The following is a 23,098-nucleotide window of genomic DNA, read 5'->3' as shown; positions in this document are numbered from 1 at the left end:
ACCCCAACCAATATTTCTAAACCTGGATTTTAGCATTTCCGATCATCATGGGACTGAGAGTTTCAAAAATTGCTTCTGGCTTTGCTCTGCTTCCTATATGGCCAAGCAAGGATCAGCTGCAGAAGGAGACAAATTGCATCATAAGTGAAATTACAATTGGCCACTTCTCTGAAAATAGATGTGTCCTCTCAGCCCGGAGTTTTTCCTTAACAAGCATAGCTATGCTGGCATGTTTTTAATCACAACTTTCAGCATCCTAGTAAAGCAGGGGCCGCTTCTCAGCACTCACGAGTGGCCGCATGCAGGTGTGATACATGCAGTACCACGAGGTCCCGCTTCTGGTTCTGCTTATTCCTAGAATCTGTCATCAATGTATAATGGGCTTCCATAAAATTTATGAAACTAGTAAGGTGCGTCATTTTCTGAAAACGGTCTGGAAAGCGCTTTATATCTGGGCTTAAGGTCTATTTCTGAGAGCTGCTCCTACCCAATGACTATAGCAGATGCCATAGACACAGAACGCTTGTACAAAACAGCTACAGTGTGCTGCTTTTATCCTCAAGAAACATTCTCATCTGCTACTTCTGTTGTTGTCTTATATCTGAGTTAGAGAGGACTACTGGGTATAAGAAAGAAAGAGAGAAAAAAAGATACCCCCAAAGCGACTCTGAAATGGTCAGATAGACTGCAGACTAAGTACAAAGTTCCCGACAGCGTGGATGGCTATCACTCAAGTTTGATTGATGGTGTTTTGGCTGGACAGCCATCAGTCGTCCTCTCCAGCCAGTCCTGCTGTATTCCTTTGTTGTGGTGTATCTTCTGATGATCCCCCCTTCCCAACCTCTCCAGTCTCCATATAAAATGATTTCCTTACTTAGATGAGCTGAGTATGAACATCTGTAGTCTCTGGTCACGTTCAAGGTTGGGCGGTGGATCGTACTTTACTTCATCATCTGCAAAGCAGTTCATTTGGGCACTGGCGGCACTTCACTAAAATGGGCACCCCATATACTGCGCATATGGCTATGCTGGTGCCCAGTCGGTTGTTTGGCCTAATAAATATCTGATAAATATCATACTTCAAGAGGAATTTAAACCAAGGTTTGAACCTAATTTATTTATTTATTTATTGTATTTATAAAGTGCCAACATATTCCAGTCAGTACCTTTCCAACAAGAAATCGTTACCATTTCTCAAATAGATAATCAGGGGGAGCCTGTATGGCTGATATAGTGGAGAAACCCCTCCCACAGTGTGATGTCATGACCTTGGTCCTTACAGTTTGCTGTCTGTGAACTGTGTTGCATTGTGGGAAATAACGGCTTTTTCCATCTGCCAAGCAAGCAGAATCTCCCTCTGTGCATACTAGAACTCTGAGTAACGGACATTCCGCCTGGCAGAACTAAAGATGTCACCATCAGTCATACATTTCAGAATGTAAATCAGGAAGGTGAAATATCTTACAATGGAAAAAATACTGGCTAATAATCTATAAATGAATATTGTAAACAATAAGCAATTTATTCATTATGTTATTTTCACTAGTTACTCTTTAACCACTTTGAGGGAAAAACGGGGCCAACTGACATCGCACCGAGTGGATTAGCCGCTACCACCAATCGCGCCGCTCTCCTGTCACTGAAGCTCATTCTGTAAGCTGGTCAGGGGGCAATTTCATTGGCTCCTGACCCGCATCCATCTGAAAATGGCGCCTGTGAATAATGGTGCACAGTGTTGCCGCTAATCCGTTTGCCGCCTATCGCTATTTAACGTTAAAGGCTTATTGTTATTTAGCGTTAAAGCCTTATCGTTATTTAGCGTTAACACACAGAACCCTCTCTGTACCTATCCCTAACCCCTAAACCCCCCCGGTGGTGCCTAACCCTAACCACCCCCCTGGTGGTGCCTAACCCTAACCACCCCCCTGGGGGTGTATATTGTACTGTAACTATACCTAACCCTACTCTCACAAAGAACCCTCCCTGTACCTAACCCTAACCACCCCCTTGGTGGTGCCTAACCCTAAGACCCCCCTGATGGTGCCTAACCCTAAGACCCCCCCAGTGGTGCCTAACCCTAACCTTGACAATGTTACATTAAATCCATTCACCATTTTGCAGTTAAATAACGTCTGCAGTTTGGCTTATGTAGGGCGCTATTGATAAATAACGTTAGCGTGTGCCACTATTGATGAATAACGTTAGTGTGTGCCGTTTTTCTTCTTTTTTCCCTGTGCGCCATTATTATGCAGTACTAACGATAAATAGCGATAAGCGTACCTTTTTAATGCGGCGCCATTTTTATGCATAGTCGCTGTGCGCCATTATTCACTGATCCCGTTTGGGGTGGGGGGCCCTGCAACATTTTGCTCTCAGGCCCAGTGAGTTCTAGTTACACCCCTGTTTGTAATACACAATTCTAATGAAAATTTGGGGTGCAGCTTTATTTTTCCAAAAAAGGACGTAAACAGGTGCCAGAAAAGAGCATGCATAACGGGCTCCATATAACTTTCTTTTCAGAAAACAGATTAAGGATGCTACAAACTATTTCCAAGTCATTGGGAAAACATATGGAGGAAGGATGTTCTTTCTGGAAAACTTGGTTTAATAGTCACATGGACATTTGCAAACCACATTAGTAGCTCTTTACAGTTCTAGCAAGAGGCAGAATGAGTTCCCCGTCATTCACGGGAGAGCCGATGAGGTCAGCTTCCTTGTCACAGCGTTGGCTCCACAAGACCTTGACTGATATTGCGATGGACAAAGTGTAGCGTAGAAAGGAGAGCCTTCTGGTGAATTAGAGGAGTCAGTTTCACTACCATCATAAGTTTTGACATTGGAAACCTGGTTACTCAGAGTCTGGCAGGATCTAGAAGACATGCTCTACGCATTTAACTCACTACCATATGCACTAATGAGTCAGAGCCGGGTTTGGCAGGCCCTCCATGTCATTAGGAAAAGATCAGTTTAATCTGTGGGTCTTTATGGAGAATTTCCTAGCTACCTATGTCAGTACCAAAATATCATGGTAAATGTCAGGACCTGTAATAACAATCAGGGTAAATGTTTATTTTTATGCAACAGCTGCCACGGTAGAAAAGGTAAACGCTCCTCTACGTTGGACCAGTGCAGTGCGGTTTGGTGTTATTTTAGAAGTGTATCTGCTACTGTCCAGCATTAGAAAGCTACACTCAAAACTAAACTATTCCGGGCATTTGGGTATTGGCAAACTAGTGTTTGTAAAAACAGTGATTACAAGGGCAATATGTCTATGACTGAATGGCAAGTATACGGAATCTGTATTTTAGCACATACAGTAAGTACTACTATGTAGCAACCTCGATAGGAACTATAGACTTCCGAGCCACTCTTGAAAGAGGAACTTCAGTGAAAAAGGTGAAAAAAAAATAAATCAATACATTGTAAAGTGAGGAGTTAAAAAATAGAAGTAAGACCAAGAAATGATTGATATTTGCCATGTCATTTGTTCATATTGTTTTATCCACAATCAGCCTGCCTGTAATCATCTTTACTACTGGCAGACAAGAAAAAAAACAGATAGCAGAAACTGCCATTATCTGTAACCACGCCAACTAACAATGCGATAGGCTAAAAGTTTTTTTTTTTGGCTTATAGATATACATACAGTATGCACAGAGGGAGATGGCAGCTGTCATTTCCCACAATGCAACAAGGTTCCCAATCAGGAAACTGTCAGGACCTAGGTGGCATAACACTGTAGGAGGGGTTTCACCACAATATCAGCCCTACAGACCCCCACCCTTCCCCCACCCACCCAATAATCTTTTCAAGAAAAAGGTAAAGATTTCTCGTGGGAAAGGGGTTATCAGCAGTTCAGTTCTTAGACACAGTTCCTCTTTAGGCTCAACGCTTTTAAATGATGTGAAAAAATCTTTAAATCATGCCTTTGCAAAAACATAAAATGTTCAGGAAACAGTATTTATGCATATAATGTAAAGTGTACATATGCTGGCCTTAGCAATCCAGCAGCAAGTACGTCACAATCAGTTAATCTCCTTTGTTCCTCGCTATCTGACTTCATTTGCCATCCCACTGCAGAGATGGTGGTAGATCTATAAAGTGAGCCATATACTGTGATGTACAGTGGTGGGCAGTCTCATACACACTCCAACAAAATGGGACTTTGAAAAAAATGCATTTTTAATTTCTAGCACTTGATCGTTATAATACCAGGAGCTCTTCATTCAAAAGAATGGTGCTTCCAGCGCCATGCCAAAAAGATGACTACAGAACCACACATGGGGGTGTTTGCACTAGACTGCGTTCAGCAGAATTACGTGCGTAAAGTCTTACGCACCATGAGTATAGCGCAATGCAATACATATAATGTATTGCACTCTGCTCTACTCATTGTCTGAGTTTATGCACGTTGTTCTGCTTAACACAGTTTAGTTCATACACCCCCATGGTGTCCAGTCACCTATGCCAAAAATAAGCACTGGGAGGGCGGGGCTTCACACAAATATACAGCAACATATAGATAAAGAAAGATTTCTGGTGCTGAGAACGGGAAAATTATCATAAAACTGTGTATCCGGAATAAAGTATGGCCAAGTTCCCAGCTTTCTAAATGATATAGGACTATCGCTGGGAGCAGCGGGGGAGAGTACCACAATGTGACACAATAGTGTAAAAGGGGCCTAAAGCTACATACACACGAGGCACGGATGTCTGCAGTTGCATGGAGACAAGCAACAGTTGAAAGTCTCCAGCAATGACAGTTGTATACAAGCGACGATTGTATACACGTGGCAACAACCTGTCTGCAACATAGCGGAAACTGTTGCTCAGCAACTTCTGTCGCAGGTTCAATGAACTGTCGGACTCGCAAGAGTTGCTAGAGACTAGCATACACAAGACCGCACCGACTTGAGACTAGCGACGGTTCCTGCAACAGCTGTTGCCGGCAATTGGCCAAGTCAATCGCCTGGCGACAGCTCTGATTAGCAACAGTTCCTTGCACGCGCCTCAGGAGGACCTGTAGCCGCAACATGCGTGCGCCATGTGTTTCCAGTAACAGTTGTAGCCTGTGTGTATGGGCCTTAAATGTCATTGTTGCATTCTCTGCCTGCACCAATCTTTGAGGTAAAAAAACACAAAGGGCTTGATTCACTAAACCGTGATATCTCAAATATCACACCTTATCAAAGATATCACACCTTAGCAAAGTTAACACGCCTTATCAAAGTTATCACACCTTATCAAAGTTATCACACCTTAGCAAAGTTAACATGCCTTATCAGACTAGCATAGCAAGCGCTAGGAACTTCTGCCTGCTAATTGGCAATGGCACTCGCCCTGAGCCCCTGCGGGTTCGTAGCGCTCGCTATGCTACTCTGATAAGGCGTGTTAACTTTGATAAGGTGTGATATCTTTGATAAGGTGTGATAACTTTGATAAGGTGAGATATTTGAGTTATCACAGTTTAGTGAATCAAGCCCAAAGTCTGATACTGCTTCCATTTCTTCCCCCTTTATAAGCCAGAAGGGAATGGGTTTTGAAGCCATGATCTTAGTCTTTTTTTTAATATTTTTAAAGAAACCTGTAATAAAAAAAATCTCTCTGGGTGATACTTACCTCGGGAGAGGAAAGCCTCTGGATCCTATGGAGGCTCCCCCATCCTCCTGCTCAGGCGCACTAGCCGCTCTTCATTTGAGTTAAGGCAGATATAACCGAACCCGATCGATCCGCTCTACTGCACAGGCGCGTGTCCTTTTGCACCTGCGCAGTAGAGTGGATACAATCGGGCTATTTCCGCCTAGCCTGACCGAAGAGACACTACTGCGCCTGCGCACAATCCCAGAGAGGTAAACGTATCAAGTCTTGTCAAACTTGTCAGGGGTGGATTCGGGGAGCCAGCGCTGGATTCCCTGAAGCTGCAGGGGAGGGGGAAGCCTCATTGGGACCCTGAGGTTTTCCCCTCCCGAGGTAAGTATCCCCCAGAGAGCTTTAAAGTACAGAGTCTGTTTAATGTTGTGTTTTAGGCCAACTTTAGCACTCTCCTCTTTGACCCTCATCCAGAGGCAGAGCAGGGACAAGGTCCTCCAGCACCAGGGATGCTCAAATTCGGCTTTGGGAGATATCCGGATTTTTGCTATCCGGATATCTCCCAGTAATGCTGTGCGGGCTGGGCGGGGGGGTCAAGCTTACCTCTCTGACGTCTTCTTCGCTCGTCCCTCGGCGCCTCCCACGATGCGCTCCATGCGCGTCACGTGATTACAAACACTTCCTCCTTCAACCCGGAAGGAGGAAGTGTTTGTAATCAGGTGACCGCCGCTTGGAGCGCATCGTGGGAGGCGCCGAGGGACGAGCGAAGAAGACGTCAGAGAGGTAAGCTTGACCCCCCCGCCCAGCCCGCACAGCATTACTGGGAGATATCCGGATAGCAAAAATCCGGATATCTCCCGAAGCCGAATTTGAGCATCCCTATCCAGCACCCAAGGCTGAGACACCAAAATGCACCCCTCCATCCCTGCCATCCCAGCCGTCACACACTGATTGCTATTAGACTAAGAGGGCCACAGGGCCCACAACCTCCCCAACACCTTAATATCTAGTTATCTGGCTTGCAGTCACTGCCATGTATCCCCTTTTCTTATTTCTTTCTGCTTCATACACAATTAGGAATGACAGCTGACTGAATGGTGTGCCCCCTCCTACACTGCGCCCTGAGGCTGGAGCCTCTCCAGCCTATGCCTCGGCCCGGCCCTGTCCAGAGGATTCATAATACTTCACTTTTTGACATAATAGTCGTATCAGTTGACAACCACTTAAAGAGACACTGAAGCGAAAAAAAAAATCATGATATTATGATTTGTATGTGTAGTACAGCTAAGAAATAAAACATTAAAGCCACATCTACACGCGTAGATGCGGCCGTGATGTTCCATATCAATTGAGCCGCTAATGGGGCTCGATTGATAAGATCCGACAGGACGGATCTCCGCACCACCGATTCCCTGCTCGCTCCCCGCGAGGGGACAATGGCAGGGAATCGAGCGGAAGATAAGCGGCGCGGGGACGAGCGGGAATCGAGACGGTATTGATTCCGGCGCACGAGCGGCGAGCGGGGACGCGGTGAGGATGTGGAAGAGGCGATCCGGCGGCTAATCGAGCCGTCGGATCGCCGCCTCATATACACGTGTAGATGAGGCTGAAGATCAGATACATCAGTCTAATTGTTTCCAGTACAGGAAGAGTTAAGAAACTCCAGTTGTTATCTCTATGCAAAAAAAGCCATTAAGCTGTAAGACTTTCAAAGTCTGGAGAGGGTAGTCTTCTGACTTTTATTATCTCAACTGTTAGTGAACACATTTCTTTTTCTCTGCCAGAGGAGAGGTCATTAGTTCACAGACTGCTCTGAAAGAATCATTTTGAATGCTGAGTGTTGTGTAATCTGCACATATTATAGAATGATGCAATGTTAGAAAAAACACTATATACCTGAAAATAAAAATATGAGAATATTTTCTTTGCTGGTAATCTTCTAGTAATTATTCATAGTACACAACCAATTAATTATAATATATATGTTTTTTTTGCTTCAGTGTCTCTTTAAAACACTGAAAAATACTCTCCTACTGGAGGAGGGGCTTAGCTTGTTACTAAATCACAGGTGCACTTTAAGACAGAACTGGACACAAGGCCTTTGACAAATTATTTTTTCAGCCACATCTACATGTAAGAGTACACAGAAGACCTGCAGCACATTTTTTCCTCATCACAAATGACCAGTGATTATCCTGGGGAGAACGTGATATGGAGGAAATGCCTCTGTACTGTCTGTTTCTTGATTTGACCTATATTCCTCTACTCTGCCTGTGACCTGGAAGAAAGGCTGACTCTGTGGCAGGAGTTTCACACCAACTTTGAAGGAATACTTATATATTTAACAGCATCCCCCATTTTCCAACTGTCCTAAATTTGATGGGACTGAAAATATTACAGAATTTAAAGGGTACTCAAAGTGACACATAACATGATGAGATAAATATAATATCAATTATTATTATCATTAAGTATTTATGTAGCGCCAACATCTTCCGCAGCGCTGTACAGAGTATTTTGTCTTGCTGTGTAAAGGAAACATGAGGTGAAAATATACTGATGAGATAAACAATTGTATCTATCATCCTTCTCCTAAAAATGATTTTTTAAGATATCCCACAATTTTATTTTAAAAATCTACTTTTTACGTTTTTACTGTTTTATTGTCTCTGCTCAAAGACACATTCATTGAAGAATATTAGAGCTAAAATCTATGAACTATTGAATCTTTTTATCTCTTTCCTGGTTTTAGAAGCCCCTTTCTGCCAGGAAAGTGCTTTATGGCTGTAATTCAGTATCAGTTAGGGATACGCTATAGTCCGACCCGATGTCGACCAAGACAGAAACTGTCACTTGCATACCTGCTTTTTAACTCTTTCAGGCAGAGAAAGAAAAAAAGGAACACAGCATAGTTATTTGTGTGCTAGGCACTGTACAGACCCATGTCTATCTCATCATGTCACATGTCACTTCGGGTATCCTTTAAGGGTATCCTTTAAAGGAATGCTGTAGGGGGTCGGGGGAAAATTAGTTAACTTACCCGGGGTTTATAATGGTCCCCCGCAGACATCCTGTGCCCGCGCAGCCACACACTGATGCTCTGGCCCCGCCTCTGGTTTACTTCTGGAATTTCAGACTTTGAAGTCTGAAAACCACTGCGCCTGCATTGCCATGTCCTCGCCTCCGCTGACGTCACCAGGATTGTATGGTGCAGGCCCAGTATGGTCTGTGCCTGTGCAGTACGCTCCTGGTGACATAAGCAGGAGCAAGAACATGGCAATGCAGATGCAGTGGTTTTCAGACTTTAAAGTTTTTCTGGTCATAGATCTGTCTTTCAGAATTTTAGGAATCGTGTAATGTCATATTTTGAACTGAGGCCTAACCTGTCAGGAACATAGGCACAGAGATTCACATTTATTAAGATCCTACTCTCAGGAGATGCTCAAACCTGGGCATATAGCCTGCAGACAGAGCACGAGGCGCTAACATCAGTAGAGGAATTTTTTAAGTCCATGGCCATAATTTATGATGATCCGGACATTGCCTCTACTGCTGAGCGGAAGTTAAAGACCTTGCGTCAAGGCAAGGATCCAGTAGAAGTCTATGCAGCTGAATTCAGAAAGTGGTCAGTGTCAGCTAGGTGGGGGCTTTTGCATTGCTAGATTGTTTTTTATCAGGGCTGTCAGACGCAGTTTCAGAATTGATGTTGGGACACCCTGAACCAAAAACCATTGATGAGGCAATCTCTTTAGCAGTACGAGTTGATCGCCGGTTGCAGTATCAAAAGCAAACCCATGGTAGAACCCGTGGTCAGATATGTCTCTTATGCCTCTTCTCCACCCGCCTCACCTCTGCCAGAACCAATGCAAATTGGTCAGTCCAAGTTGACGCGGATGGAGAAGAATCGCAGAAAAACAGAACAGCTCTGTTTATACTGTGCAGAGGAGGGTCATAGAGTGCAGAATAGTCGGGAAACGCTGCCGCCTAGGTGTAGTCAGAGGTAATACCCTAGGCGTGCAGTCTTTACCTCTAGATAACAATCGTCTGCTCCTTCCCTGTTCTGTCACATGGGAGGGTCAGACTACTACCACTAAAGCTTTCATTGACTCTGCTTCAGCGGCTAATTTTATAGATTACGAGTTTGCAAAGAAATTGGGAATTCCCATGCTCCCATTGGATCAGCCAATTCTGGTTACTGCTGTAGATGACTCTCCTCTGCAGAGTAGACATCCCTTATCCCGTACTCCAAATCTGAGATTTAGCGTTGGGGTACTGCATGGGGAAGATCTGCAATTTCTGGTCTTGTGTATGGCAACCTCTACCATCATTCTTGGCATGCCCTGGTTACAACTCCACTCCCCTCAGATAGACTGGGTTTCAGGTCAGCTAACGAGCTGGTTGTCCCATTGTTATCATTATTGTTTGGCGAAGGTAACCCTGGGTCATACCAACGTTCAGGTTGAAGGTGTGCCAAGACAATATGCAGAATTTGCTGGCGTTTTCTGTCCCAAGTCGGCAGATAAACTACACCCCCACCACCGTGCCTTCGATTGTCCCATCGATTTGAGATCTGGTTGTATGCCACCCAGGGGTCACCTCTATAACCTGTCTGGGCCAGAGAAACTAGCTATGCAGGAATACATCAGAGAAAACTTGGCTAAAGGGTTCATCTGTCCCTCCCGTTCACCATCCGTCCTTGCATCGATTATCGAGGTCTAAATAAGATCACAGTGAAAAATCACTACCCTTTACCCTTGATTGACAATTTGTTCACACAGGTGACCAACGCCAAGATTTTCTCAAAGCTAGATCTAAGAGGTGCATACAACCTGGTGCGTATTAGGGATGGTGACAAATGGAAGACGGCCTTCAACACGCCGTACGTACGAGTACCTGGTGATGCCCTTCGGGTCGGGTAATGCTCCGGCCGTCTTCCAGGAGTTAATTCACGAGGTGTTCAGGGAAGTGTTGGGGAAGTTTGTCCTGGTCTATTTGGACGATATACTGATCTTTTCGTCCAATCTCACGGAACATCGCAGGCATGTCAGGTTTGTGCTAGAAAAGCTAAGACATAATCAGCTTTATGCCAAACTGGAGAAATGCCTCTCCGAAGTAACCTCGGTTGCCTTCTTGGGGTACATTATCTCCACCTCTGGTCTTTCAATTGACCCAGGGAAGGTTTCTGTTGTCCTGGAGTGGCCTCAGCCTGTCGGACTGAAAGCACTCCAGAGATTTCTGGGGATTGCCAACTATTACAGAAGGTTCATTGAGGTGTACTCTTAGTGTTGAGCCGAAATTTTCGAAATTTCGCGTTACTATAATTATGCATGCGAAATTTGCTATTACGATGCGAAATTATGGTAGCGTAATTGCCATTAAAATCGTAATTGAAAATACCGTAAGCGTAATTTTCAACGCGTAATTTCACGTTTCGTTCATAAAGTAATTTCGCGTTAAACCATAACGTAATTTCGCGTTAAACCGTAACGTAATTTCGCATTTCTTTGTAATATCGCGAATTTTGTAATTACTTGTTAGCAGGGTTGCTCGCGAATTTTCGCCAAAGGCATTTTCGTCTGTATGGCGAATTTTGATGCGAAATATCACTACATGGCGAATTTTATATGCGAAATAGCATTCCGTAACGCGAAAACGACGCGAAAATTAACGCTTACAGTAATATGAACTATCGCGAAATTACGTTATGTAACTACGCTTACAAACGGTTGCATGCAAGGTAAACGTAATTTCGCGATACCCACTGTAATGCGAAAATTACGCGGAATTTCGCGAAATCCTTCATTACGATTATGTACTTACGGCCATAATCGTAATTAAACTAATTACGCGAAATTTCGCGAAATCGTAAATAAGTCATTACGCTCATCTCTATTGCTCTACCATCATCTCTCCCCTTACCAGTCTCACCAAGAAAGGGGCTGACACTCATCACTGGTCAGCAGAGGCTCATGCGGCCTTTTCCACCTTAAAGAAACTGTTCTGTTCCGCACCTATACTGAGACATGTTGATGTCACCTTTCCCTTCATTGTAGAAGTTGATGCTTCAGAGGTGGAGGTGGGAGCTGTATTGTCTCAGAGATTAAGCTTGCAGGACAAGCTCCACCCATGTGCCTACTTTTCTCGTAGATTTTCACCCGCAGAGAAAAACTACAACATAGGCAACCAGGAACTCTTAGCCATTAAGTTAGCTTTTGAGGAATGGTGACACTGGCTAGAGGGTGCAGAACACACTATCACAGTTTACACGGATCATAAGAATTTGTAGTATATAGAGGGTGCTAAGAGACTTAGCCCTCGCCAGGCCCGGTGGTCCCTGTTCTTTGCAAGATTTAGATTTATAATTACATATACTCCTGGTAGTAAGAACATCAAGGCCGATGCCTTATCCAGGCAGGCGTTTTGAACCTGAGACAGTGCAGCCTGCAGCCCCTGAGACCATACTACTTCAGAAGGTAGTTCTGGCAGCCACTGAGACGTGGAAGGATTGGACAGTCACTTTGAGTCCTTACCAACAAGATATCCCAGAGGGGAAGCCTGATGGGGTCATGTTTGTGCCACTGCCTTTCCGTTTGCAACTCCTACAACTGTTTCATTCACACAAGAATGCTGGTCATCCTGGGGCCAGAACTCAGGATCTACTGGCTAGATGTGCCTGGTGGCCTACATTGGCAACAGATTGTAAGGAGTTTGTAAGAGAGTGTGCCGTGTGTGCTAGGAGTAAACCCTCTCGTCAGGCCCCCGTTGGCACTTTACAATCCTTGCCAGTACGCAGTGAACCATGGACCCACATCTCCATGGATTTCGTGGGTGAGCTCCCTCGGTCTGAGGGCAAGTCGGTAATTTGGGTGGTAGTGGACAGATTCAGTAAGATGGCTTATTTTGTCCCTCTGAAAGGACTCCCCTCGGCCCAGGAATTGGTTGATCTCTTCATCCAGCACATTTTCCGGCTGCATGGCATTTCGGAGAATGTAGTGTCAGATCGGGGAGTCCAATTCGTTTCAAAGTTTTGGAGGGCCTTCTGCCATCAATTAGACATGGATCTCGCATTTTCATCAGGCTACCACCCACAGACCAACGGCCAAACCGAGAGAGTTAACCAATCCCTGGAGCAGTTCCTCAGGTGTTATGTTGCAGATGCGCAATCCGACTGGGTCAAATTTTTGCCGTTTGTGGAATTTGCGCACAACAACCTAAAAAGCTCCTCTTCTGGGTTTTCCCCTTTTCAGGTGGTGTCGGGAAGATCACCCAAGTTTGCTCCTTTGCCGGTCGCATCTACACCCTTTCCAGCTCTGGAGGATTGGCAAAGGGCCCTGAAGGAGATTTGGGGAATAATTAAGTGGAATGTGGGGAAAGCTTTTCAAACCCAGAAAAGACAGGCAGATGACCAACAAGAGTATGAGATTGAAAAGATCCTGGGTTCTCGTCTGGTACAGAATTCTGTGCAATACTTGGTCCACTGGAAGGGATATGGCATAGAGGAAAGATCTTGGGTGCCAGATTGTCGCATGCATGCGGAGGAATTAAAGAAGGAGTTTCAGGACTTACATCCTGGGCAGCCTGGTGGAAAGTGTCCGGAGTCCACTCCTCGGGGGGGGGGGGGTACTGTAATGGATTGCGGAGACACCGCCGCGCGGTCTGACAGTGAGGCGGCTGTTTCCGCGTTCAGACCGGCGGTTTCTCCGCAGCAGCATGTGTCTGGTTTGTCTGAACCTAGTAGTGCACACAGATGGAGAGCTACGCACGCGCGCGCTGCAAGACAGGCCCTGTATGCCAATAGGAGAGGGGTCAGCTGATCGGGACGATCAGCTGATCCCAGCGTGGCAGGGGATTGGCTGAAAGGAACTGGGTGGCGCTGAGAAGCGATTTGCTACATATACTCTTTGCCTGTCAGTTGCTGGTTGTCTGGCGTTGCGAATACTTATGTGTTAGCACTCAGACCTTAGTCAGATCGTTTAGTGTGGTTGAACCAGGAGGGCCTGGGAATCCACACTTAGCCAGATTAATGTGTTACTATTGTGTTATACTTCAGACTAGTTCCAGGTGTTGAGACCACGGACCTCACACCCAAGACTAGGGATACTGTGTTACCATTGTATTATACTTCAGACTAGTTCCAGGGTGTTGAGACCACGGACCTCACACCCAAGACTAGGCCTTGTTTGATATATGTTATGACCTATTGCTGTTCTGACTCTCCTTCTGCTTTCTGATTTGGTACCTACGCAAATCTGATTACCTGTTGCCAACCCTGCCTGTCCCTGGATACCGAATCTGCCTTCTGTCTCTGTACCTTATCTGCTTGTGTGTTGCCGACCCGATCTGGCCGACCCTTCTGGCTGTCACGTGTCTCCTGGGTGTTCAGTCCATCTGCTGGGACCCCCTGTCTCTCAGAGGGACCTCTCTGCAAACCAGTCAGGGACTCATCCTCTAGGAGTCCTTTGACTGCAGTAGAGTCTGATTCTACTCATTACTGTTGCACCAATACACTTACACGTTTTCAGGTGTCCAGAGGTTAGCTATACTTGTATTATCAGTGATTCTGCAGATCACCAATAATCAGGTATATATCTGTATTCTTGGTGATACTGCAGATCACCAATAATCAGATTCTCTCTGTGTGCTGACACCGATCGTTACAGCTTGGAACAGTTTTCTCTTTATTTACTATATAATGTTTATTGACATCAAGATGTACACAGTACAATACATTTGTTATGTACTTAGAACAAGTATTTATCTACTTATACTAGGGGCCTGATTCACAAAGCAGTGATAACTCAGTTATCACGCCTAAAAGACTTTAGGCGTGATAACCTTTGCACTAGCAAAGTTATCACCGCTTTGTGCTCTAACTACGTACGCGCGCGCGCAAAGTCCCATAGGGCTTAATGGGCACTTCGCGCGAAGCACGGTGCGCTGCGCGCTGCGCGCACCACTCTACGCGCGCAAAACTTTGCGCGCGGGAGTTTGCGCGAATTCCTTCAGATCACGCTAAGTTTAGGCGTGATAAAGGGCTTTTCACAGGCGTGCAAAGTGTTTGCACCGCTTTGTGAATCAGGCCCTATATGTGATTTTTTTTCCCTGGGATAGTATGACTGTCACTGCTGCTTTAAATGTGCTTTCACAAGCACTAAAATGCATAAAAAGAAACCTCACCACTGCTGAATGACAGCTGGCAGCAGGCACTTCACAGCCCCTTTTCTGTAGCAAAAGCTGCTAATAAATGTCTAGGCACAGGTAAGCAGCAAAGCCTGTACATATGCATGCTTATTATGTCATTTGTGCTTACTAGGCCTCTAAGCAGATCAGGCGGTAGGAACGGTTTGTCACAGCCTCTGAGCCTCGGTGAGGGAATGGTAATGATTTAGGTGGCAGTGGAAGTTTCCAGCAGACATGGATGTGGCTGTTGTATTCATGCTGCTGCAGCTCACCTGTGGAATCTGGCCTGGAGCCATGTTTGCGATGAAGCAATTAAACACTGCTAGGCCTAGTCTATAATTAGGACGCAGAGCTCAGAAATACTCCAATTGCTGAAAAGTTTTCTACTTCATCGAAGATATGTTAAAATACAAGTCGGAGGGTTTACACTAGAGGATACCTGGAATTAACTAAATCTTCTAAATAACAAGAAAACATGTATTGATAAAGAGGCGCTGTTCTGTAGGCAAAATTACAAAATGAATGCAATTGCTTATTTTTGTACAATAGTCAATTATAAATTATTTAGTTAGGGGCGCAGGGATAACCACAGCAACCATAGCACTTGCCACAATAGGGGCCTGCCTGTCCTGCTTCCTGTTTTTCTGGCTTCCCCCTCCCCCCTTTTCTGCCGCTCATTGCACATTGGTGAAATGGGACTATTTTTCCACCCGCCACCTCTCTGCACATTGATATCCACCCAACACTTACTTATAGTTAGGGATGACCGGAATTGCCAATTTTAGATTCTGCTGAATTTATTGGAAATTCTATCACTAATAGACAGAAATGGACCTCAGTAAAACCTTAGCGGGACGGGGGAACCTGTCACACAATACTGGAGTAGTTGCAGTAATGTAATGCAATTATTTTTACACTTTACAACAACATGACAAATGTTGCCGAAATTTTGTAAAAAAAAATAAATATTATTTTTCTTCCCCTAAATTGGCCCTAGACTACAATACATACACTACACAATACATACATAGACATATGACTATGGTAGGGTTTAGATTGTGAGCCCCTCCGAGGGACAGTTAGTGACAAGACAATATACTCTGTACAGTGCTGCGGAAGATGTTGCACTATATAACTACCTAAATAAAATAATAAAAATAATCAACAGCCTCCCAGCACCGATCATTGGCTGGCAGGCTGATGACTGGGGCCAGCAGTGCACACTAGGGAAGCTCATTCCGATTCCACGGAACAGAAATTCCTGCATTTCCGATCGGAAATCACATTTTCGCAATCAGAATGCGGTACGCAAAAATTAGTGTGCAGAATGCGGAATTAGTGGAAATCGCCAAAATTTTTGCTATACCGATAATCAGTCATTTTAAGCCAATCAGAAGACTCGGGATGAATCAGCCAATCAGAGGATGAGGATTTGTATTGAGGTAAGCGGTAGTAGAAATTTCTACGGAAATCCACTAAACCATTAGTTGGTAATTTTAAAGAGAATCTGTATTGTTAAAATCGCACAAAAGTAAACATACCAGTGCGTTAGGGGACATCTCCTATTCCCGGCTGTCACAATTTCGCCGCTCCCCGCCGCATTAAAAGTGGTTAAAATCAGTTTTAAAAAGTTTGTTTATAAACAAACAAAATGGCCACCAAAACAGGAAGTAGGTTGATGTACAGTATGTCCACACATAGAAAATACATCCATACACAAGCAGGCTGTATACAGCATTCCTTTTGAATCTCAAGAGATCATTTGTGTGTTTCTTTCCCCCTGAGGGGGGAGTGCATAGCAGAACCACAACACTGAAGAACTTGGCAGCCTTCCAGACACAGGCCGACAAGTCTGACAAGGGAAAGATACATTGATTTATTACAGAGACTGTGATAGTACAAAGTGCTGCAGTAAGCCAGAACACATTATAATAGCTTTTTGAACTTATAGGATGATAAAAAACAGGATGCAATTTTTGTTACGGAGTCTCTTTAAGCCAATTAGAAGACTCAGGATGAATCAGCCAATCAGAGATTGAGGATTTGTAGTGCGGTAAGCGGTAGCGGATATTTTCTGCAGATATCCGCCAAACTAATAGTCGGTAATTTTAAGCCAATCAGAAGACTCGGGATGAATCAGCCAATCAGAGATTGAGGATTTGTAGTGCGGTAAGTGGTAGGCGGAATTTTGTGCGGAAATCGGAAATCTGCGGAAATCAGAATACCGTCGGGATACTGTTAAATACCATCGGAATACAGCGGTAGCGGAAATCTGCATTGGCGGAATGCGGAATTTCCGTGTAATCCGGAAGTCAGCAATTCTGATCGTCCCTATTGTACACTGCCGGGAATGCACGCTCGTGCGAGGTCCCTTCTAATCACGTTCCTTGCGAGATGATGCCTATATGCGGCGCCGAGGAACTATAGCCCTGTGGACCCGCCTCCAATATGTTGGCGGCGTTCTGCAGCTGGTTAACTTTCGTGATAATTATGTTGTCTGAAGCCGAGCTTTCCTTATATAAGCAGCTCTGCGTTGTTACGTCACTTTACTTACCTGTTGGACTGGTTTACTTTTAAATCTCTAATTTTTTGGCCACTCGGTTTATAATGTTTCTGAAAAATCTAAACTGGAGTTTAGAGGGAGTAATACATGTATTCATAAGTCTTGCTGTTTCCACTACTAAATGGATCTTGAATCTGCATAAACACAGATCTATGCTGAAAAAACTCATCTTCATCACCACAGAGAGCATCATAAAATAAAATGATCTATAGTGTCCAATGGAAAACAACCAGAAGTCTCAGCGCCATAAATGTCTAAAAGGCCATTTTAATTACAAAATAAGTTACTTGATAATTCAGCATCTGCTCATTTATCTGTCACTCACACCCCTATCTTGGAAGCCTGGCACAGCAATTGGCTGCAAGAACTGGAGCATTTAAGTGCAAGCACGACAGAGCACAGCCAGTACCGCCAGAAGCTGCTGTGGTGCCAAGACCAAGATAGTCGCCTGCGCCAACTTTATTTTGAAATAATTTCCTTGCATTAGGAGCTGCTGGGAAATACAGCACTGAAGGCTCCGAGTGTACCTGGGTAGGCAGATGACAGAAGGTGAGATTATATGCTATACCTCCGTGAAACAGGAAGTTGCAATCAGCCCCTGGCAGTTGGATGTCATTACAATGTATTCTGTTGTTCTAATAGGTGAGTTGAGGGAGGCACACCTTTCTAGCTGACCTCTGCAGAAAGTCTGCCCTGTCATTCATTTCATGTGGCTTTAGGTTTGTAGAAATGAAAGGGACAGTGATAGTTGTGCCAGAGAAAAGTACAGATTTAGCACTGTTATAAAGGATGGGAATAAGGAAGAGAGGAAGGCAAGACGAAAGGATGGAGTGAAGGAGGGAGAGAAGGAGGAGAGGAAGGGAGGAAGGGCAGAGGGAGGGAGGGAAGGAGGAGAAGAAGGAAGGAAGAGTGGAAGGAGGAAGGAGGAGAAGAAGGAAAGAAGGAAGGAAGGAAGGAAGGAAAAGAGAGAAAGAGGAAGGAAGGAAGGAAGGAAGGAAGGAAGGAAGGAAGGAAGGAAGGAAGGAAGGAAGGAAGGAAGGAAGGAAGGAAGGAAGGAAAGTAGGAAAAAAGGAAGGAAGGAAGGAAGGAAGGAAGGAAAGTAGGAAAAAAGGAAGGAAGGAAGGAAGGAAAGTAGGAAAAAAGGAAGGAAGGAAGGAAGGGAGGGCGAGAGGGAGGAGAAGAAGGGAGGGAGGAGAGGAAAGGAGGGCGGGTAAATAAAAATGGAAAGAGGATGGAAGATTTTTACAGGTATGCTCAGCAAAAAAGGAAGGATGGAGGAAAGGAAGACTGGGGAAGGGGGGGAAGGAGAGAAGACAATGAGAGAGGTAAGGGGGGGGATAGGGACCAAAGGAAATATATGCATGGCAAATGCTTTATAATGAATGTGTACTGCAGTGGGGATTGGATATAGATGCTAATTTAAAGCCAGCATGCAGCGAGTTAGAATAACACAATCCATTACAGAACAGTGCCGATTTCCAATTGGATATGCGGAAATTTCAAGTCCGTGTAATCCGAATGAACATCACTACTTTGAAGGAGAATCTGCTCAACTGGATGATTAAAAGGGTCCAATCTTTATTCAAACAAGGTTGTGGACAGAGGCATAGACGCTCACACGTATCGAAGCTGCAATCACTACTTAGTCTAACAGTAGCTACAGTAAGAGGGTGTGGTACCAATGGAGTCCAAGGACCTTCTAACAGAGACACAAAAACGAGACAGGGACACTAGGAGCCCCTGAAAGTGTAGGACGTCGAGGGTATGGGACACTCAACCACAACCATGGTACAGTATGTGCAGAATACTCACAAGAATAGGTTGCAGGAAAGCTCGTCCTCACTCAGGTTCTTTAGTCTTCGACAATGTAGGTTGCTTTCCAGGAAAAGAAAAAAGGGGTGTAAGGGTTCAATGGAACCATCACACGTTCCCTGCTTGCAAAATACTAGTATTGAGACAGTTTTGTTATTTGATCTGAGGAAGCGGACTGCAATCCGCAAAACGCGTTATCATTCAAGTGTCTGGTTTCTATTAAAAATGTGATTCGTTTATTTGGGCTACCACCTTCTTTTAGAGGTAAGCCTATTTATTTATGTTTTATCCAGCTGACATCATCTCTTCCACACAACACATATTGTAGTACCTCCTCCTTCCCAGTAATACAGTAGCTAAAAATGCTTATGCAAGAGCAACATTTTATAAGCACTGAAATATGCCCTAGGGGGAGTTTAAGGCAATAAAAAATGCAAATTTGCAAAAGTCTTATGGGTATCTGTGTGCTTATAAAATGTCACTCCAGCAAAAGCATTCTTAAAGAGAATCTGTATTGTTAAAATCGCTCAAAAGTAAACATACCAGTGCGTTAGGGGACATCTCCTATTACCCTCTGTCACAATTTCGCTGCTCCCCGCCGCATTAAAAGTGGTTAAAAACAGTTTTTAAAAGTTTGTTTGTAAACAAACAAAATGGCCACCAAAACAGGAAGTAGGTTGATGTACAGTATGTCCACACATAGAAAATACATCCATATACAAGCAGGCTGTATACAGCCTTCCTTTTGAATCTCAAGAGATCATTTGTGTGTTTCATTCCCCCATGCACTGAAGTTTCAGGCTGCTCTTTTCTTCCTGCAAACAGCTTTGCCCTTGTTTGTAATTCCTCAGTATGTGAAAGCCCAGCCAGCCAGCTCAGAGGACGATTTATCCAGCTTGTAAAAGATAAGAGAGAAGCTGCTCTAATCCTAAATAACACACAGGCAGTGTGCATAAAGGGGAGTTCATAGCAGAACCACAACACTGAAGAACTTGGCAGCCTTCCAGACACAGGCCGACAAGTCTGACAGGGGAAAGATACATTGATTTATTACAGAGACTGTGTTAGTAGAAAGTGCTGCAGTTAGCCAGAACACATTAGAATAGCTTTTGGAACTTGTAGGATGATAAAAAACAGGATGCAATTTTTGTTACGGAGTCTCTTTAAGTTGACTAAGGAGCAATTTCAGCTCCGATACACCTGAGCATCTATGTCCCTGTCTACATCCATGCTTGAATAAACATTTGACCCATTTAACCACCCAGTTGAACAGATTCTCCTGAATGAGTCACATTGGTGACGAAATAGATAGGGAGGAGCCTTATGCGGAAGTCGGAGCACGCGTGGAGAGAGGAGGCGTAACGGTGCACGGACGGCTCGGGACCCGGTCAATTACAGCTACATGGCGGCCAGCCCGTGAGGCCACACTCGTTCATGTACTCCGAATGCCTTTCTTAATCTCCAACAAATGTGAGTGCAAGCAATTAATAAAACTAAGTTGTTTTTAACATGCTGCGCAATGAGGATATGTTATTGTTGTCGAGGTATAATGAATTCAATATGCCCCGGTGATATATGAAAAAGTGCTGGTGTAAGGAAGACTACAGGAAGCTCGAGGGTGAGGGGAGCCTATAAGTATCCCAGAGGCGTATTAAGGCCTATGTAATCCAGGCCCACCACTGTTGGTGAGTGTCGACCTCACAGGGTGTATCTGGTGGAGGTGTAGCGGAGTAACAGCATAAGTGCAGCGCTGATCTGATACTGTTAGTGCATGGATTGAAGAACGACTCATTCTTGATACAGAAGCGCAGACACTGTACATTGTGTTTGGCTCACTGTGAACCTGTGAAAGTCTCCTGGAATAGTATTCATAGACTATATTAGTATCCAATTTTGATCATATTGATCTGAAAGAGCCATATAGGAAAGTTCTATCCCTTATAGGTGATTTATGGTGCTCTAATACAACTCCTAGGGAGCTTAAGCGCTGTATTATTGGTGTATAATGAACCGATTCTCCTTCAGAGTAATCTTTCAACAAGCACTGTGCCTGTGATTCTAGTGAAGGTTGTAACTTTATAGCTAACTTATAACATTTCAGTCCAAGGTTTTGGAATGATGTATGTTCTCTACAGGGCTCCCATCATCATAGTACAGCCAACTGGACTAATGGAGGAGGGATAAAGACTTTACCTTGCATGGGACCCCAAGATGAACCATGAAGGGTATTTTTCTTGGGACCCACAAAACTTGTAAAGATCCTGATGATCACCCTGGTTCTCCACGTATACGAAACAATCACTAGATGGCCCAACACGACAAGATACATGGTCCACTAAAGTGCCACCACAATTAGATAGTCTGGCTAAGGGGGCTACCAGTTGCTGCTACTAAGTTCAAGCAGCAGATCCCTATTAGCTATAGGACTTAAAAAGATGTATCTAGAGAACCTGCTGTCCTATTCACTAAAGTGAGTTCTGGTTCACCATGAGCTTGGTGTGCAATTTGTAACTAAAGGCAGGGTCGGTGCAATTGCCCCCAAGCCACAGAGCCCATGGGTCGCCCTCTGGCTATCTATACTGGGAGAAGGGCTATCTAATCATGGGGGACACATCTGGCTATCTATACTGGGAGAAGGGCTACCTAACTAGGGACACGTCTGGCTATCTATACGGGGGGGGAACTACCTAAGACTAAGAAGCACAGCTGGTCATTTAGTCAGTGGGAGACTGGGGGGGGGGGGGGGAAGGTTCCAGCAGTGGTCGGGGGTGGTTAGGGGGTCCCCCACATTACTTTTGCCCCGGGGCCTCATTGGAGCTAGAACCGGCCCTAACTAAAGGTGGAAGTGAGAGAAACATTTGGGGGGCTACTTAGAAGAAACCACATTCTTGGTCCTCAGCTGTACAAGCACTGAATTATGGTTGTCACACACTGGGAGAAGACAGACATTGTTTCACCATCAGGGAATTCGCTGTTCATCTTAGCTAGTTTGGCATCAGTCGGACACAAAGTACAATACAAACCCTTGGAAATTTCTCAGACTTTCTTCTGTAGTTCTTCTATATTTGGGATGACCTTTGCTTCATAGAAAAAAAAAGATGACATTTAAATTAAAGTAATGGGAACATCTGCCATGTTTGCCTAATCCGGTGGAAGCACTGATCCAAGAGAAACATTACTCAGCTGGCTGTGGTTCAGAGGCTTCGGCGACAGCAACAGGGTACAGTGCAGGAAGTTTGTCACATCCAGGTTATAAAAATATATGTGGATTACAGTAAATGGTTTATTTTATTAATTTTGATCTTAAGTTAAAGCTCAACCCCAGACACAGTTTTAAATATACTATGGTCGTTTACATAGTTATGTGCAGAGATAGCTAGGTTTAAAAAATGATGTATGTCTATCAAGTAAAACAGAAGAGGACCACCAGCACCCAAATGTGCTAGGCAGAAAGGACACTGTAGACCAACAGGATCATAAGGCAATAGAAGAAAGGTTTCTGCAGCACCACGTAGCTCTCTATTAAAATTTAAAACAGAGAGGTAGCCATTGACAGCGACAGACACAGACAGGGTCCATAACAGCATCTGTCACTGTCAATGGCTACCTCTCTGTTTTAAAGGAACCTGAGCAGTAAAGTAAATTAAAAGATTTCACTTACCTAGGCTTCCTCCAGCCCACTGTAGGCGTCCTCCTGGCTCCTCTCCGTGTCTCGCCGGTGGCTCCTGTCAGGGCCGGGCCGAGGCATAGGCTGGAGAGGCTCCAGCCTCAGGGCGCAGTGTAGGAGGGGGCGCACAATTCATTCAGCTGTCATTCCTAATTGTGTTTGAAGCAGAAAGAAATAAGAAAAGGGGATACATAGCAGTGACTGCAAGCCAGATAACTAGATATTAAGGTGTTGGGGACGTTGTGGGCCCTGTGGCGCTTCTTAGTCTAATAGCAATCAGTGTGTGA

This window comes from Hyperolius riggenbachi, chromosome 2, assembly GCF_040937935.1.
Source record: "Hyperolius riggenbachi isolate aHypRig1 chromosome 2, aHypRig1.pri, whole genome shotgun sequence".
Taxonomy (NCBI): Eukaryota; Metazoa; Chordata; class Amphibia; order Anura; family Hyperoliidae; genus Hyperolius; species Hyperolius riggenbachi.
The sequence above is the reverse complement of the archived record's forward strand: the minus strand, read 5'-3'. Positions refer to the sequence as shown.